The sequence below is a fragment of the Lissotriton vulgaris genome, chromosome 9, assembly GCF_964263255.1.
Source record: "Lissotriton vulgaris chromosome 9, aLisVul1.2, whole genome shotgun sequence".
Lineage (NCBI taxonomy): Eukaryota > Metazoa > Chordata > Amphibia > Caudata > Salamandridae > Lissotriton > Lissotriton vulgaris.
The window spans coordinates 70,647,611-70,667,057 of NC_141697.1; the positions used below are offsets into that span (position 1 = coordinate 70,647,611).

General features: G+C 46.8%; 1 protein-coding gene across 1 annotated transcript in view; it reads left to right on the forward strand.

Annotated features, from left to right (window-relative positions):
* The window catches only part of DCAF5 (DDB1 and CUL4 associated factor 5), a 334,903-nt gene that overhangs the window by 263,479 nt on the left and 51,977 nt on the right, over nucleotides 1-19,447 (forward strand). The window lies entirely within an intron of this gene.

Below are 19,447 nucleotides of genomic sequence, written 5' to 3' on the forward strand. Positions count from 1 at the left end.
AGCAATGCCAGTGGGAGGGCGCTGGGCAATTTCAACCCAGTTGTGGTTGTGGTTTTCTAGCTTCAGTTTTAGCGTGGCGTTGTCTTTCTACCAGGCCCACTGACTGGGGGTGGAAAACGGCGTGGAACTTTTGCTTTACTCCCAACCCTTTCAGTATATTTTTTATTACTTCTGCTATGAAGTGGGGGCAATTGTCGCTCCATAAAATTCTACAAAGGCCATATCTGGGGAAGAACTCCTTCAGTAATACCTTTGCAGTAGCTAAGGCGGTGTTGTCACGGGTGGGGTAGGCCTCCACCCATTTGCTAAAGGCACACACGATCACTAGAATCTATTTTAGACCATGCCACCTCTCCAGCTGGATGTAATCCTTCTGGAGGACTTCGAAGGGGTGATCAGGGACTCCAAACCCTCCCTCTGGTACTGCGGTCGCTTTCCCAGTGTTGTGTTGCAGGCATACTATGCATTGCTGTACTAGGCGCTTTACTGATTCTGTTATCTTGCTATTATGCCATACTCTGGTGATCAGTTCGGTCATGGGGGCTGACCCTATGTGTGCTGGTAAATGTGCCATGGTCAATATGGTGATCAGATAGGCATTAGGTAGCAGCCGTTTGTTTCTGTCTTTTGTTCTCCAGCAGCCTTCCTCGTCTTTTAGTCCCACCCAAGCCCATTCAGTCAGTTCATCTTGTGTGCCTGTCGTTTGTATGTCCCTTCTAGCGTCAGTCCATTGTTCAGCTTGTGACCTGGTCACATACATTCGCGTCGTGGTTCTGTCCTTGGCTGTGGCTCGGGCAGTAATGTCGGCTAGTGTATTTCCCTGTTCAATGAGAACTGTCACTTTCTTATGTGCTTGGCATGTAATTACTGCTAGCTGCTTGGAGAGGAGGATTGCTTCTGTCAATGCGGAGACTAGATCTCCATGTAGGATGGGTGTGCCGTGTGAAGTCATGAACCCTCTTTCTCTCCACAGGAGCCCAAAATGGTGAACCACCCCGAAGGCGTACTGGCTATCGGTGTATATGTTTACTGTTGTACCAGCTGCCAAAATACATGCTCGTGTGAGGGCAATGAGCTCAGCTGCTTGGGCGGATCATTGGGCAATGCGGGCTGTCTCTAGGATGGTTCGGGCTGTGGTGACAGCATAAGCGGCTGAGGTGGTGTCATCGGGGAGTTTGATTCACGAGCCGTCTACCCATAGTTCCCCACCTGGTTCTGAAAAGACAGTGTCTCTGAGATCCACTCTACTCTTTGTTTGTTAGTTAGTGTGGGTCACACAATCGTGCAGTGGAGTCACACCAGGCTAATTTTCGGGTAGGGGTAGCAATGTGGCTGGATTGAGAGTGGTGCATCGTTTCAGAGTGATGTGTGGTGCTAGCAGGGTCAATTCGTATCCGGTCAGTCGTGCGCTAGTTAAGTGTTGGGTTTTGGTCTGGTTCAGTAGTGTGTTGACTGACTGTATGATTTCGGTCAATGCTTTCTCGCCCTCTGACGATATCTTGTACTGCGGTACTTTCGGAAAGGTTGCGTCTTGTCACATGTACTGGGTCAATCATCATTCGTCCTACGTCTGAATCAGCCCTAGCCCATAGATGCGAGGGTAAAGTGTCTAGTAGGGATGTGTCTGTCTCAGAAATGGGATACATGTGTTGGGATGGATTATCTCTTTGGTGTTGGTGATTGTCATATAAGATGACCCGTACCCCGTCCGGCGAACATCTGATAGTTGCACGAAAATGCTTCAACAGATCGAGGCCCATAATGGCGTCTGGGGTGTTGGAGGAGAGAAGTAACGTCGTGTCGATAACATTGTTTTCAAGTTTGAAAGGGATCGGTCTGGACAAAGGGTTGGTGGAGGGCGTACCGTCAAATCCTATTGAGGTTATATGTGAGCCAGACAAGGGTGCCCTTGGAATCAGTCGTTTGGATAGTGCACTACGTGTTGCTCCTGTGTCTACCAAAAATGGCGACTGTGCCCAGGACCTTTGCAGTAACATAAGGGTCTTGAAGGTCAACATAGAGCTCGACTGGATCCCTCCCTTGCCCTTGGCTGTCCTACGCAAAGTCGTATGTGTTGTCGAAATCGGACTGCTGATACTGATTCTGTCTTGGATGATCAAATGTGTTTGCTCTGCTTGGCCTCTCTTCGTTAGCTTCATTCGTGTACCCTCTCCCACGTCCTTTTCCTTTCTGTCCGCTTACTATTTCCCTCGCCCCTCTGCCCCTACCGATTCCTAGCAGAATCGGGCATTGGGATCGATGAATTACTTCTAGGCGGTTGTATATGGCGTCGATGAATTCCTTCTAGGCGGTTGTACCCTAGGGGTATTCTGTTGGTATGCTCCCTTGTATGGCTCCCTTCCTTTATTCACTCCTTGGAGCTGCGCTATCATTACCGTTTCTTTCAAGTCTTGCTTCTTCTTTTCTGTAGCTCTATCAATTTCATTTTTCTGGTGTTCATAGTACTGGGCCATCTGGAGGATGGCCGCTGGTTTAGAGGCTGCCCAGCTACTTTCGCTGATCTGCAGTTTTTGTGATTTTTCTGGTAACAGTCCCTTAACATAATTCTGGACAAACAAGTGGTGTCAGGTTGCGGTGGACATGTCTTGTCCGCTGTAATCTGAGAACACTGTTTCGAATCTGGAGAAAAACTCCAAGACATCCTCTTGTGGTTTCTGGGGGCATGCGGTTACAATGGACCAGTCAATCCTTTTCTCCGGGATTATAGTCTTTACTTTCTGTACTATTTTGTAGGGGAGGTCCAGTATGGCTTTTACAGATTTCTGTCCGGGGTTTTGCTGTTTATCTAAAACACCGAGTTGTTCCCAGGTATGGCCGAGCAGCTCCGTGTGGTCTACTCTCCTAATTTGTTTCCACACATCCGCTGGCAGACATAGCCCAAAGAATAAATAGATATCGGCGAGGATACTGACTGACACGGAAAGACTCCTTGCGTGCGGACGGGTTTTGTGGTGTTTTTGACACCTATCTGCCAGCAACTCGCCGGACCCGCTGCGCACCAGACTCTGTGCGAGCCATCAAAGAGGAGGGGCTGCTCTCACCTCCTACGAGCTCTACCTGATCGGGGCTGCGAGCAAGGAAGCAGGGACTCCACTGTCCAGGAGTCCCTGCGAGCCCAATCATCAACACCTGGGCTGCTCTCCCTGATCGCCACGCCCCCCCGCCTACGGAGGTGAAAGCGGACGCCTGGAGCTGATTCATGGGATACTGACTGACACGGAAAGACTCCTTGTGTGCGGACGGGTTTTGTGGTGTTTTTGACCCTCATCTGTGCCAGCAACTCGACGGACCTGCTGCGTGGGTCCCGCAGCGCACCAGACTCTGTGCGAGCCATCAAAGAGGAGGGGCTGCTCTCACCTCCTACGACCGCTACCTGATCGGGGCTGCGAGCAAGGAAGCAGGGACTCCACTGTCCAGGAGTCCCTGTGAGCCCAATCATCAACACCTGGGCTGCTCTCCCTGATCGCCACGCCCACCACCTCCCTATTAAGGGAAAGCATCATCCCCGCTGCGCGAGAGCGCGCCGGGAGAAGCCCGGGACAAGGGCGGGACCGTCTGTGGCCGTCAGGGGCCGAAGGAGGCTGGGCTGGGCCCACTCTCTGATATTGTGTCTTTCGATTTATTGTCATAATTTGTTCCTGTGTTTAGAGAATTTTGGTTTTTTGCTTACATAGTATTTTCCCTCTTAAAGTATACTGTCTGCTAAGTATGCCTTCCCCTCCAAATACCACTGCCCAAAGCTCCCCTCAGCCCGAGGTGGGGTCAGCAATCTTGGGTCCTTTAGATAAATACTTTAGTCGGGCAACCCAAGACATTGATAAAGAGGTCGATTTGGCGGAGAAACGCGCTGAGCGTAGGCTATCTATTGAACTCCTTAAAATTTCCTTGGAGAAACGGCCACCTCTGGGTTTCCCGGCATTGGTTCCCCTTTTATCATCCCTAACCCTGCCAGCTGCACTTGAAACGCCTTATGCTTTTTCCCAGTCATCTGGCCTATCGGCTGACTCTTCTGTGTGTGATGATAGGACCATTCTGGTCCCTACCTCGCCTACTATACCAACTGATTTAGCCACTGGTGAGGTAAACACTGCCCAATCGAGTGCGTCACCTCACGTGGTTACCAACAAAACGTGCACCAAAAGGAAAAGAAGTGCTGCCCCGAAGAAATGCTATCTTCCTAAACATCCCAAAAAAATAAGGAAAATTGGAATAGGCTTGCGTCCGCCTTGCGAGCCTACTGGGGTTGGCTCTGACAGGGTCAAGATTCCTAAGGACGCAGTTATTCCGACTAGCCCTGTATCCAACCTTAGTGACCCTCCAACGATGGGATTGGCCGAGACCCTACCTTCTGCTCCACCCCTGCTCCTCGAGTTGGGGAGGCTGATGAGGTCTCTCCTGACTCCCATCGAGGAACAAGTCAAAAGACTAGCTGATCGATTAGACCATTTCGAGCAGGCTACTCTAGATAACTTCTTTTCCACTAAATCCTTAATTAAGTCCCACCATAGGACGGGGGATAGTAACAATCTTCCAAAACCAAGTGGGCAGGTAAACGGTGTGTCCGCCGCTGAGCTTCCTCCCTCTGTAGTTACTATTACAAATAGGCCTCGGTCGACGGGACAAATCCCCAAGACTAATTTACATTTATCGGACCATCCAAGTAGCAATACTCCTAAACATAAAAAGCAACCCGATACTGTAGCTATGGGTACCAAAGATAGCTCCAAAACTGGCAATCCTATATTGATTAGTTCCCAACCCCCACCAAGCATTCCAACATCCCGTCCTGTTGTTCCTGCCCCTAGTCTGCCTGACACACTCCCTATGAGGGCACCTCGTAAGATACCTCCTATGAATCTCCCCCCAGATCCTTACCCTTTTGTAGCTATCCTCACTAACGTACCACCTTTGCAGGTTGGGCAAAGAGAATCTTTCCAGACGCTAAAAAACAAGGCAATGCACTGGTTAAAGACAAACAGACTACTGGCCAGGGAAGTGGACGGGGTGATTATTGGAGTAAGAAGGACAGACTGGATAGGCTGTACTCCTAAGCGTTTGGAGGGGGACTGTATAGTTGTCAATTTCCAAGATCCCAGGGTGGTACGTCTGATTACGAGGCAAAATTGGGGCATAAGTAGTGGTAGAATTGGTGTTGTTGATCTCACGTTCTTCTATCCAAGACCAACAGGTATCCAATTTGGCACGGTCACTGAAGTAGGTTGTTATAACAATCTCCCCTCCCCAGGATTTGTTCCTTTCGCTGTACCCTTACAACGGGGAAACCATTGTAATGTACCAACGTATAATCGTTTTGAAGTGACGACAGATCCGGGGTGGGTCCATTGACCAAACTTTGATTATTCCACGACCAACTGTGAAAATATGAATCTCTGGGATACATGTGGGGAGCCTGTATTAACTTTTTTGACTGAAAATGTGGAAACAAATGAAGTAAGAACTAGTTGGGAAACTGTGAATCTGGAGGCAACATGTGGGGAGTTTACTCCAATTTCTGGGGAATCTGATAATGAGGATCTAATTACACTTAGTACTGTTGGCACCCAGGAGGTTGAGCACAATAATGAAGGCAAAAACCGAGATAGAGAGGGGTACGAAGGAATCCTAACAAGCCACTCTGGGATGTCCTCTGTAGGAGCAGTACCTATGGATGGCCACTGTTAAGGGAAGTTGGTTTCATGGAACATCGCGGGGTTGAGTAGCAAGCTGGCATCCCAAAACTGGATAGACTGTATGTATGTCTATTCCAGGAGACATGGGCCTGCGACCCTATATTTCTTCCTGGTTATCTAAATTTTTCAATCCCGGCTAGTAGAGGTGGCAGGGGTCGACCGATGGGAGGCCTTACAATCTGGATACGGCAACGTCTACAAATAACAATCAAAGTGGTGGATCTGGGTTGCCAGGACATCCAAATGTTAAGAATAGCATCAGAAAACTGGGGAGGGATAGATATTTATAACATCTATGCCAGGGGTAGTACCAAAGGGAATTCACCCATTCTAGAGGCTTTGTCCACTTTTCTGGAAATACAGTCCTTGGGAAATAAAGTTGTAGTAGCTGGCGACCTAAACAGGACTTTAGAACCGTTGGACAGCTCGGACGACCCCTTGGGGCAAGAGGAGAATATGCAATGGGGCGTTCCAATATTAAATCTGGCTCCGGTCAAGTGGTGGACGAAAGATATATTACAACTGAATGCCATCTGGCTGGCACAAGGATTAAGAGCCTTAAATGGGAGAACGAAGAGCGATAGGGAAGGTGCCTGTACATTCGACAATGGCCGTAGCCAAAGTCGGATTGATTATGTCCTTTGTAGCCTTAATCTGTGGCAGTTGGTATGCGACATGAACATTGAGGGCAGACTGGAGAGTGATCACAATCCTCTCTGTGTGACCCACAATTGGTGGTTGGCCACATCTGGGAATCCTCAACTGAGTGATGGACCAATGCCTATTATGGCCAACGACATGCGCAGACTTAATTGGCCGAGTGTATTGGCTAATGCAGAATCTATGTCCTTTATAAGTTCTGAGGTGGATATTGCAATCACCGCTATGGAGGCTGCAAACCCTGTAATTCCAGGGTCTAGGGAAATAACTGACATACATGACAAGCTCTTTTCCTTTTTAAAACCGCACTTACTGAGGCCCCGCAAGACAAATGAGAAACAACCACCTAAACTAGCTAGGTGGTTTAACCATCAGTGCAGGGAAGCCAGGTTAAGCTTGGGAAGAGCAATTAGGAATAGGGACAGAGCAGCGATTAGTGGGGCTAGGAAGCACTACAAGGCTAGTATATCCCTAGCAAAAAAAAATATGGGACGAAAAGCATTGGGCAGAACTAAATGAGGCTTCGGGGGCTAAGGATTCCAGGTTATTCTGGAATATCGTTAAGTGGGGTAGAGGTGGAACTCCAGACAAACCTGACAATGTCGCTGAGGGTGCATGGGTGGATTATTTCAAACCCCAATATGCTGAGACTATTGAGTTTAGGGATGTGGAAGCAATTTTAGCTGTATTCCCTATTGGGAATTTATTTACCCCTAAAGAAACTGAGGTCGCAATATGCACTGCCCCCGGGGTAAGGGCCCCGGGTCTAGATGGGATACCCTCTGATGTTTTTATAAACGACAAGGCGAGGTGGGCCAGGCATGTATTCCTTCTGGGAAATGCTATTGTGAAGGGAACGGCTGTCCCTGAACTATGGAAGGGAGCAACCATCATACCCATATACAAAAAAGGGGATCGGTCCCTCCCGGCCAATTACAGGCCGATAAGCTTGATTGCCACCGTCCAAAAAGTGATAGGGAGAATGGTGGTTAATCAACTAATGGATTGGGTTGATGAGAACAATGCCCTGTCCCCTTATCAGGCTGGTTTTCGACGGGCTACAAGTACAGTCGACCAGGTGTTTCGTTTTGCTCTGCTGTAGTGGGGGACGGTGTTGCTTGGCGAGGGCAGCCTGTATGTTGCCTTTGTTGACCTGCGGGCTGCCTTCGACCTGGTCCCAAGGAGAAAGCTCTGGGCAGTTCTGAGCGAAATTGGTCTTCCGGCTGAGTTACTTACCCTGATAATGAGGTTGCATGAAAGTAATTTCGCCAAAGTCCAATGGGGTATGAATGGCGAATCATCTGCCGACTTCCCGATTCAACGAGGAGTACGACAGGGGTGTGCAATGGCCCCCCTGCTTTTTTCCCTATTTGTCAATGGGATAGTGGCTCGGATGCTGGAAGCCAGTGTCGACGCACCTTCGTTGGCGGGCCTCAGGGTTCCGATCCTGATTTTCGCCGACGATACGTTGATTCTATCTAAAACGCCGGCTGGCCTGCAGCGAGCTCTAAACATTTTCGACCTCTTCTGTGGGGAGCATGGCCTGGAAGTCAACGTGGCAAAGACCAAGCTGATGGCTTTTACATCGAAACGTAGACCCCGGCTAAAAATACTTTTGAACAACTGTCAGCTTGAGGTGGTTACTGTATTTACCTATCTTGGGATACAGATAGCAAATAATTCAAGATGGTCCCAGCATATAGATAAGGCGTTTTTTCAGGCACCAACAGATTTCGGGGGCGCTTAGGGTGGAACACAAAAAGTCGAAATCCAAGCCTATAAAACCCATCTTGGCTGTATATGACGCCAAGGCTCTTGGGTCTGCCCTTTATGGGGCTGAGCTGTGGGGATTTGGGAATCTCCTCCCCTTGCAGATATCTGAGAATAGGTTCCTTAGGGGAATCACAGGACTCCCGCAGAGTACACCATTAATCCCACTTGGTCTTGATTTAGGGAGAAGATCAGTTAGCAGCCAAGCGAGGTTGCGCCCGATTCTCTATTGGAGACGCCTCTGGACTACCCCGGAGATCCGGCACTATGCAGAGGGGTTTCTGGCCATAATTAAAGCTGACACTTTTCATAAGATAGTCTGGTTAAGAAATCTTAGGACTGCATTAGGAGATCTTGGCCTCTCTAATTTATGGGACAATCCATCTGGGGAACCCTTCCCAAGCAAAAATATGATTAAAGGCTTATATTGGGATTGGGTAGATGGAAGACTCTGGAGTAAAACGAGATCTGACACAATGACGGGCGTTTCTTTGACGTCAAATTGTATCCTGCATTGGAACCATATTGGGACAGCATCACCAACTCAGGGGATAGGAAGCTTTTCTTCCAGTTAAGATCAGGTGTCCTTCCTCTAAGATCATTGACAGGCAGGTGGAGGAGTTCGACCACCTCTTGCTGCCCAGTCTGTGGTGCAGCAGATGAAAGTATAGGCCACTTTCTATTCTTATGCAAAGCTTACGCCACCCCGAGAAGAGTATGGTTAGCTCCTGTCTGTAGAAATCTAGGGACATCTAGGGGTGTTGAGGCACTACGAATACTCTGTACCACCACTGATATGCCTATTGTTCTAGGAACAGCAAAGTATTTGGGGTGGGCATGGTCCATTAGACGGAGGGCAATCTCTACTAATGTAAATTGATTGGAGTACTTTTTGTGGTTCTTGTGTAATCTACATCAAAGATTTTTATTGTTTATGTCTGTACAATTGTTTTAAAATGTTGTATAATTAGGGAAAAAAAATTTAAACTATGTATTTTAAATGTAAGTTTGTGCTTTTATGAGAATAATTCTCGAATAAAGCTTTGATGATGATGATATCGGCGAGTGTCATAATGGTTGATCCTAGAGCGGTACCTAATTCTGTATAAAATGCGGTGGGATTGTTACGTAAATCCGGTAAGGATTTACGGAACGTTAGGATGTCTTGTCTGTCCCATGGCTGATATACCCAATTGTAGACCACCCTTCCTTTTGCATCCTGGTGGTTTATGTCCTCATTGTTCCCTTGTCCTCTAGGGGGGACCTAATAAGGGGCAGCTTTTATTTGCATCATGGTATCCGGTTTTTCTATTGAGGGCCCTGTCATTGTGGATGTCTTATCCTTAATACACGTCCTTGTTCTATGAGATGACGGAATACCTCTAGTGTGTACGAGAAGAGTTCTGCTACATCACAGTCATTTTTATCTTCCGTATCTACCTTTCAATAAAGAGCCATTAGTCGCTCTGGCCGTACATCTTTGTACTTTTCCTCGTAAGCACTGAGTGTGCGATAACAGAGGCGAACAATGAAGTGTTGCTTGCGGTTTTCGACATAGGAGTTGCATATGTCGGTTATATACTCTTCGGTCTCTTTCCTATCTAAGAGCGTTTTAACTATTTTATCGATACTTGCTCGTTCGTCTTTACTTAATCGTGGGATCCTCGGCAACCCTTTCTCTTTTGATTCAGCTTCTACTGACGCGCCTTTTGATGAGGCACTAGGCACAAGAGACAATGTTGGTGCTGAGGCTATGGGAGTCAAGGCAATGGTGCTGCCTTCGACTACACTTTGGGATTCCTGACATTGTACTACAGGATGAGTGGGGGCATAAGGAGGTGGCATGTAGATGATCGGAGGACCTAATGACAAATCATAATCTACTTTTTGTTTAGTTGGTAACTCAGGGTAAAGAGTTGAGGGCGGTCTAACAGGATATTGACCTGAAATCTTTGATTCTTGTTCTTTTCTATCAGTTTCTCTTTCTTTTATGACTTCTTCTAACTTTTTACAAGTTTGGTGAGCTGCTTTTCATATCTCTTTATCTAGTCTAGCTTTGTTTCTTTTCTTTTGTTGAGTTGCTTCTTTCTGCCACAAACCATAGTGGTCAAGCATGGCTGGCGTAGTTCTCTTTCTGTGAAGGGCTACTCCTAGCATTTCTATTTTATCGGGGTCAAAAGATCCCGTCAGTGGCCACTGATTTTCCCGATCTTCCTAGTGCGTTTATGCCATTGTTCGCTATACTTTACAGTGGCTAATCCATATTTCACACACATGTCCTTATTAGGGCTGCCCTCCGGGCTGCCCTCCGGCTGTGCCGGATGACTGACCTCTAATAAACGGTCTGGCCAAAAACAATCAAACAATTTTGAGAAGACAGGCATTACGTAACAAAGGTCAACAAAAAATCTCAAATTAATTTAGGCAAAAAGCCTGCATTACGTTTCCTTCGCTGTCTGCAAAGAAAGAGAGGATTCCTAATCTCTGTTTGTTTGCACGCAGGGAATGTCTCAACTAAGGGGAATACTAGTAATCGGTCAAACTTATTCAACCAGTCAATCAATCAATAATAAGTAAGAGTCGATTTTTCACGACCTTACCCGGACCGTTGTGGACAGTTTCTTCGTCGTCCCCTTCCAGCGCCCGTTTGTCCTCTCACAACAACAATGCGGCGTTCCTGTAAGGTCCCAGTCAGGACCGCAGGTTACTCGAGAGAGGTCCGTTCGGAACCTGTGAAGTTCAGTTGATCGGCAGCCAGACGAGGGTCTCTTTCAGGCTGGTGCACTCCGATAGTTTAGATGTTCACTCCGTCGTTAGGACCTCTCTACCGGACCCACATGGCGCTGATGGGCCCCACGTTGGGTGCCAATTGATGAAAAGCAGCGAGACTCCCAAGACTTTCGATGCCACTTGGTGCAAACCACCTCTAATTCACCTTAAGATTAGCGATCAAAATAACGAGGCAGGCGCTTGACACCGGAAGGCGAAGAACAGGTTTATTACTCCAGAGGAGAGCACATCACTTCAGACACCGGGGCTATCATCAGGAGGTGCTCTAACTGCATCTCTGTGGTTCGGCCTTATATACACAGGTTTGTCACTTTATTACATGGTCAAACATTCTTGGCATCAGTTTATTGCATGGTCCAACATCCTTGGAATACCCTCCTAAAGCTAGTTCCCACACAAACCTAGCAGCAATCGTCCCCCACCCAGATCTAAGAGATGATCGCTATCTCGCAGCTGGACATTCCGACAGGATCTAAAACATGTGGGATCGCTCAGATCTAAGGGGTCGTGTCACTGATTAAATCCGGCCCCTTTGTTGGTGGAACAAGCTCTGCCGTGTGTGGGTAATAAACTATGTCCACAGGGGTCGGTTAGTGCCTGGGACCGGATTGAGTAGCCAGGTGCAGTGAAGGAAGTTATCAAAGGGGCCTGCCCGTGCGTGGAGGATGAAAGGACAAGTGGGTTTGTCGCGGGAAGTGACTCCGGGGCATTGTCATGCTGACAAGGTTTTACGACCCCAGTATGTGTGTTCAGGCTTAGTCATAGCGCGGGGGTGATAGCGAGGTCAGGGTGACACACAGGTGACCAGCAGTGTACAAAATGGTTGCCGCTTACGCGCACGCAGAGGCCTTCGCTAAGCAATGTTCATGTTTATCGTTTTACATTTTACAAACAGTTGTCCACCTGAGCACGTCTAGTAAATCTGGTCATTTGCCTATGCCAGGATATGTGGTGTTGAGGGTTGTCATGCGCCCCTAAAGGTCATACCAGAAGTGTCCTCCGATGGCGTAGAGTTTTTTGACAGATTATTTGCACAGCTGCCAGTTTGTTGCCCTCTGACAGTGAGGAGTCCTGTGTTTTTCTGGGAGTGTACAAAAGCGTGTTCTTGTGTCTTATGTTGGATCACACCAAGCACAGCTTCGTGGTCTCTATAGGGGACCAGTGTAAGGGAATCGGAGGTATAAAACGCACCCTCTGGAGTTTTTGTGGCCAGTCAAGGAAGCTGTTCCTGGACCCCTAAGCCATTCTTTATCATGTCTAACGTGGAGTCAGGCTTGGATAACCTTCATTTTAGGAATGGTCATTGTAACCGGACTTCAACCTAATGCTTAATGTGTGTGAAGTTATTTTATCCCTGTACACTTTTCCCGGACTCCCACACTCACTTTTCCCAGCATCTTGCATAATCCCTGAACACTCTTTAAGACCGGCTCTGTGTTTTTTATCCGCTTTACATCATTAGGCAGATTTGCCCAAGATCAGCCATAGGTCTGTGGACCTGAATCTCACACCTGTCCACTGCTGCAGGCCAAGGGAGGGTCTTAATCCCTCACCCCCGATGGAGGGAGACATGCTTCCCTGCTTAGATGCGGGTGATCTGGGGGCTCTGTAGGCCAGTGATGCCTTGCCCTGTAAGTGGGCCGTATCCCAGGACGCCTCCTTGCCATCTCTTTCCTCAGTATCTTCAATCAATCAAGCAGCACATTTGTAAAACGCACTACTCACCTGTGAAGGTCTCAAGGCGTAGGGGCGCGTGACTGGGGGGGTGGCTACTGCTCGAAAAGCCAGGTCTTGAGTAGCCTCCTGAAAGTAAGAAGGTCCTGGGTCTGCCGTAGGAGAATTGGGAGGGTGTTCCAGGGTTGGCGGCGAGTGGGAGAACGATCTGCCACCGATGGTAGGTCTTCGGATGGGGGGGCGGTGGCGGGTTGGCGGAGCAGAGCTGGCGGTTCGGGTGTAGAAGGTGAGTCGTCTGTTGAGGTATGCCGGTGCGGTGTTGTGGAGTGCCTTGTGAGCATGGGTGAGGAGCTTGAAGGTGATTCTCTTGTTGACGGGAGCAAGTGCAGGTCTCTCAGGTGGAATGTGATGTGGCTGTTGCGGGGGATGTCGAGGATTAGGCGTGCCAAGACGTTCTGTATGCGTTGAAGTTGTTTCAGGAGTTTGGTTGAGGCTGCTGCATAGAGGGCGTTTCCGGAATCTATCCTGCTGCTGACGAGGGCCTGGGTGACTGTTGTTCTAGTTCCGGTGTAATCCACCTGTAGATTTTGCGGAGCATGCAAAGGGTGTTGAAGCAGGCGGATGAGATGGCATTGACTTGCTTGGTCATGGAGAGTGTTGAGTGGAGGATGAACCCCAGATTGCGTTCGTGGTCGGTATCTTAATGTTCATCACCAGTTGCTCTGTTCAGTAGGTATTTTTCTGTATTGCTGCGGTGGGAGTTCTTCTTTTCCTCTCTGCCTTTTCCCAGCATTTACAGCAGGCTTGGTAGATTGAGTTGCAGTAGTGTTCATTTCAAACTATCCTCCGTGAGTCGTTTAGAGCTCTCCAGTGAACCTGCCTGCACTGGCACGTTACCTTTAAACACACCGTTTTTAGGTTAAAGACTCCCAGATTGCGCAGCTATTTGGTTTGCCAGGGAATGCATTCCGCCCATTGCTTACCATTGGCTTTGCAGTTTGTTGCTCACATTTTCTGGCTTTCAAATTTCTGGCTTTATTTGTTTTAGGCTCACGCCTCTTATAAACTGCATCAAGCCTCAATGGATGATAATTGTGTACAGGAATATACATACGTTTATGACTGGTGATGTAAACACCTTTCTTTCTAATGTACCCGTAATCCTTAGTAACTGCAACATAAATTAATCATGAGTTGTTGTGTGTGGTTTTTATGCGGAGGGGATGCTTTTAAATGTGACCAGGCGTTGGCTGCTGTGTTGGCGTGGTAATAGAAGGGGTGTGCCTCTGCTAGTGCCCATCATCTGGGCCCTATGTAAGCCATGAGCCGCTTGGAAGTGCCAAGCACCAACGCGGAGTAGTCTGATGTAGAATGCAGTATTTTTGCGGAGTGATATGTGAGCAGTGAGTTTGGGCGCTGAAGTTATTGTATAGGTTGGTGACTTGTGAAGTCAGTTGTAGTGATGTTTTTGATAGACAGCTGTTTGTTTTAAGTGGGCTGTGAGTTTTGGGAAGGTCAGTGTAGACAACATTGCAGCAACCAATCATCCCATTATAACCTGGTAAGTTTCACTCAAGACCCAGATTGAAGGAGTGGTAGAACCTCACGGTGTAATCCTAGCTGGAAGCTGGTACCCTGAACAATAACATTTCTCTGGGATTTACCGATGGACTTGAATCGCGCGTCACACCCAGGTTCCTCACACTCGATGTTGGAATTGGGTATTGATGACCATGTAAATGGGATTGCATAGCTATGTGTTCCACCCAAAAGAACAATTTCCATGTTTTGTGCCTTTAAGTCAGAGACCACTTTTTCTTGTGCAATTTGTGTTCTATAACGTAGAATTATATTTCTATTTTCTATTGTTTGCCTGTCAGAGGTGGATTTGTATGTTGCCCGTTTCCATCTGAAATTTTAGATGTTGACTTTGGATTAAAGAGGTGAAAATGTCCAATTAATTGAGTTGGCGGTCCACCTTATTCCACCAAGATTTGGACGTCGTTCATCACTATTGAAAAGAGGATCATCAGCTCCGGATTATGTTACCAAAGAGGATAAATGCTGATTGTAGGAAGGCACGGAGAGAGCTGATCCCCCTGGTACCACGCAGTCTCTGATAGTGGGAACCGGTGGAGAAAGTTACCCGTCTGATTGCGGTAGAACAATCGATAGGAAAACACTGGGACCACCTCTCCAACCGACCAGAGTGTTCTACGATAAGTTTAAAAGAAGTAGTTAACAGGTGGTCCTCTATCCATAGTGTGTAGAATATTATCGGAAATGTTGAGTAGGTTGGTTTCCATCCTGTACAAAGTAAAGTTATAGCTCCTTTTATGTCATTGTTTTTTTACATGACCCTGTGGCTACTCAAAGCACTCTTCAGTTTTTAAGTCCATGAATGTGCTGTATCAGGAGTCCAATTGCCCAGGAGGCACCCGCCCTGTTCGATGTTCCTCACTCGCTTCCACCAATTCTGAAATCTGGTTGGTTCAATTTTTAGGAGTTTCCCGAAACTGGGGTAATAAGTTTCTGTCCTCGATTTTCAGGTCTGAGTATTCCTCAGTTTTGCGCCCTGAAGTCCAAGTGGCCTGCCTCTCTGCTTTATTCTCCTGAAAGATCCTTGGGTGAACCTGTGTGATGTAGATGACTGGGGATTTCTGTTTGCGCTTTATTGGGGGAGGCCCATAAGGGATATATGGTCAAGGAGTGATTGCACCATATTTGTGATGGAACTGCAAGCTTCCCAGAGACAAACCTTGTGCAAACTTTGAGCCCCTGGTTTCCCCAGTCAAGCAAGTGTGTGCATGCACAGGGCCACTAGCACGTCTACCCCCCATTTGCTTCTGGGGATGTCGACTCACCGTGAACAGACAGCATCAAATGCTCTTGCCTGCATGCAGGGTGTGTTTGAAGCAGGATTTTTTTATTTTACATTGAGACCTGTTGAAAAGTAAAGAATTAGAGGCGGGGCGCATTGCCATGTTCACTGCTAGATTGATGAGCGCATCTCACCTTGAAATCAGGTAATCGTTTGTTGAGTGAGCTATTTTGCTTTTATATCCTCTTTTTCTGAAAACCCTTTCAAATGATCAAGACCCTTGTTTCTACGGTTTTTAAGCGTGATCACTGCTGTCACCTCTACTACTGGCTTTTTATGTCTTCTCCATGATATGTTGTTACCTGTTTACTCCTGCGTCACGTGCAAGAGCCCAGGTTTTTAGAATATTGTGTTTCTCAGCTGTGAGTTGAAGGAAATGAACCCTTGGACTTTAGTAATTTCTGTTTTTTGCACCCTGCTCCTGTGTGTGGGTTATGTTGTTTCTTTGTGGTGGTCCATTTGCATTGGGCAATCAATGCCATATTTATTGTTTACTATAAACTCATAATTAGTAAAAATCTGCCCGACACTCCTCTGCAGCGTTCTAGCACCCCGACCCTTTCTAGTGTTACAATTGTAGTGCCATGTGTTTTCCCTTCAAAAAGCATTTTGCGTAGCGCCGTCAAAAATCAGGAAAAAACTACTGTTGGGCGAAGGTTACACGCTATGGCCAACTCTGCTTGTTGGAGTAGATTTCTTAACTAAAACATAATAGTGAGAATTCTCCCCCTAAAGGCGTTGTCGTGGATTTTGCCTATTTTTATGGAAAGTGTTTGCCAGTTATTTGGGTTTTTGTGACTCTTTCCAAACTTTATGAAGTGCACACACATTCTGAGTTTTAAAAAACTACATTAAATTGGGGAGGAAAACTCGTCCCGGCTTGCACTAAAAAATGCCCAGAGCCATTCTCAAATCTTTTGCAGACACCTGCTTCATCGATTGATCCTGGGATCATAAACCTGTTGATTGGTTTGAATGTTCAACTTTTTGTGCTAAAACCATCACTGTCTGAACGTTTCTGGGCGCCATCTCTGGTTTCTAATTGTTGTAAAATGCTCTTCTGGGAAACGTTGAGTTTTATATAAACTGATTACATGAAGTCCTAACAAGGGCTTTCTTTATAGCACCGCTCGTGCCCTCCCGGAGTGTTTTTAAGATTATGGTGGGGTGTATTTAAGGTGACAAGCCTGCACCGGGTGGCTGTAGTCTACCTGCGCCCCCAAAGTCTGCCAGTAATGAGAGACAAAATGGTGGACACAGAGATTCTAAGGAAGGCAGTTTTGTGTTTAATGGCTCGATATGATGATGAATACATTTAATATAGTGCACAAATCACTCCCGAAGGAGTATCTCGGCGCTGCACTGCTGAGAAGGGAGAAACTTTCTAAAAGAGCTAGGTATTCAAACTCTTCTTGCCTAGAAGGAGATAATGTCTGAGCTGAAGCAGAGACTAAGCGGGAGTTTGTTCCAATGATAGGAGGCAGTGTAGGAAAAAAAATCTACCCCCTGAATTGAGGTCCAAATGCGAGGGATAGTCAAAAGAGCCTTATCCGAAGACCTAAGGCATCTCGCGGCTTGATATGGTTTTAAACACATGGACAAATAATTGGGGCAGAATTTGTGAAGAGCCTTATGTATCAGACAGCAGAGTTTAAAAATGACCCGTTTTCTCATAGGCAGCCAATGGAGGTTCCGAAGCATAGGGCAGGAGGGAGAACAAGAAGGAAAATTAGACATGAGTCTACAGTGGTGTTCTGTACCACCTTCAAGTTGGTCAGCAAGGAGTAGTTTATTGATGTTAGCAGAGCATTCCCGTAGTCCAGGCGACTGATTTATCATCCAAAGTTGTCCACCCCAAGGGTACTGATGCGGGACTTGTGTCAAAGAATTCATCATTAAGTTATTGTAGTCCAGGGCAAACCTACCCCAACTTGCCTGTCCAATATGCCAGCCCTCTACTTGAATAGTCATGCATAATTTGGCACCTGTCTTGTGCAAACATTAGCAATGGCAATAGATCGGGGTTTAATGTGCCAACACATGTAACCACAGACACAAATGCTGTTTACATGCCTTGCATGTACCAATGCTTTGTCCCATTACAGCCTGCTCTGTGGCTTTGCAAGTGCTGGGAAGTAAGTATGAGAAAAAAATGGCATTCTGTAAACAGTGCTAATAGGTGATAGAGAATTGTAACAAGCAGCCTGATGACTGAGTGTACTGATCTAATGTAAAATAGTCTCTCGTGCTTTCTAATGATAGCTCTTCCTAAAAGAGGGAATAATGCACTAAACAACCAATAACAAGAGGGAAGGGGGAAATAGTCCTTTGGGTGCAGCAAAGCCAACCTTGTATACTTTAAGGAAATTGGTATCAACACATTTTGCAGATAGCTGCGCTGTCATGCTAGATAAAAAGTGTATCTATATATATATATATATATATATATATATATATATATATATATATATATATATATACATACATACATACATACATACATACATTACCTACTGGCGGTAGCCAGTAGGTATATATATAGTTAGGACGTGTTCCCATAGGAAATCCCCAACATTCTATTGGGAATAACTTTGGCCCTGGTTGATGAATCTTCGCAAATTTCTCAAAGAAGATGGCTCGCTCCGCTCCTTCCTTGAAAATTTGGGGGGGATTCGTCAAGTGGGGGCTGAGAAAAAAGGGGGTCCCAAAACGTGTTTTCCCCATGTTAATTTCAATAGGACCTTTAGACTCGGGTACAGCCCGAACGGCTGAACGGAATTATTTGAAATTTGGTAAAATGGAAGAGACTGGTTCGCAGATTACGCTTTTCTTTAAATGGTGTAAATCCGTCCAGTATTTGCTGAGAAAATTGCATTTAAATTCAATTATATATCTATAAGCGCGCACGCGTGCGCGCACTGTCCCCACCTGCCTGCCTGAAATTGGGCCGCCGCGCTGCCCGCGGTGACCCGGAAGTGTTGCGCGTCCGGCTGGAAATGTCCGCCCCCGCCTGAAGGGGGAAGAAGGATGATGGCGGCTGACTCTGCAGGGCTCCCGTGATGGGAGGGAGCCCTCCCATTCGCAAGAGAAGCGGCTCATTTTTCTCTCCGCCTGCCTAAAATCGGGCCGCCGCGCTGCCCGCGGCGACCCGAAAGTGCTGGGGCCGGCCGGCCAATCCCAGCGCGGCCGGCCGGGACCGCCCGCCCCCCCGCCGCGAGGGGAGAAGAAGGAAGACGGCGGCTGACTCTGCAGGGCTCCCAAGGCCGGAGCTGCTGAGCTGTCCATTGCAGCTAGAGCCTTCGGAGCTGCTTCTATCTTTCCACCCTTTCTACTACTATGCCCCTTCTTATTGAGCACTCCGAAATATATATATATCCCAGCGCGGCCGGCCGGGAACGCCCGCCCCCCGCCGCGAGGGGAGAAGAAGGAAGACGGCGGCTGACTCTGCAGGGCTGTCCGTTGCAGCTAGAGCCTTTGGTAGCCTTCAGGGCTGCTTCTATCTTTCTACCCTTTCTACTACTATGCCCCTTCTTATTGAGCACTCCGAAATATATATATATATCACTGAAAAAACCATAGGTTATACACTATATATAGTTAGGAATTAGCCTTTAAAAAACCAATGAAAAAAATATATATATATATATATATATATATATATATATATATATATATATATATATATATTAGCATTTAAAAAACCAATGAAATTCACTGAAAAAAACAAAGGTTATACACTATATATAGTTAGGAATTAGCCTTTAAAAAACCAATGAAATTCACTAAAAAAACATAGGTTTTAGGCCTTATATAGTTAGGAATTAACATATAAAAAACCATTGAAATTCCTCCTATATAGTTAGCTGAACATTTTATTGATATAAAACCAATGAAATTCGACATATAGTTAGGTGCACTAACTATATATTTCGCGCATTCGCAATCCAATGCTGATGATGTC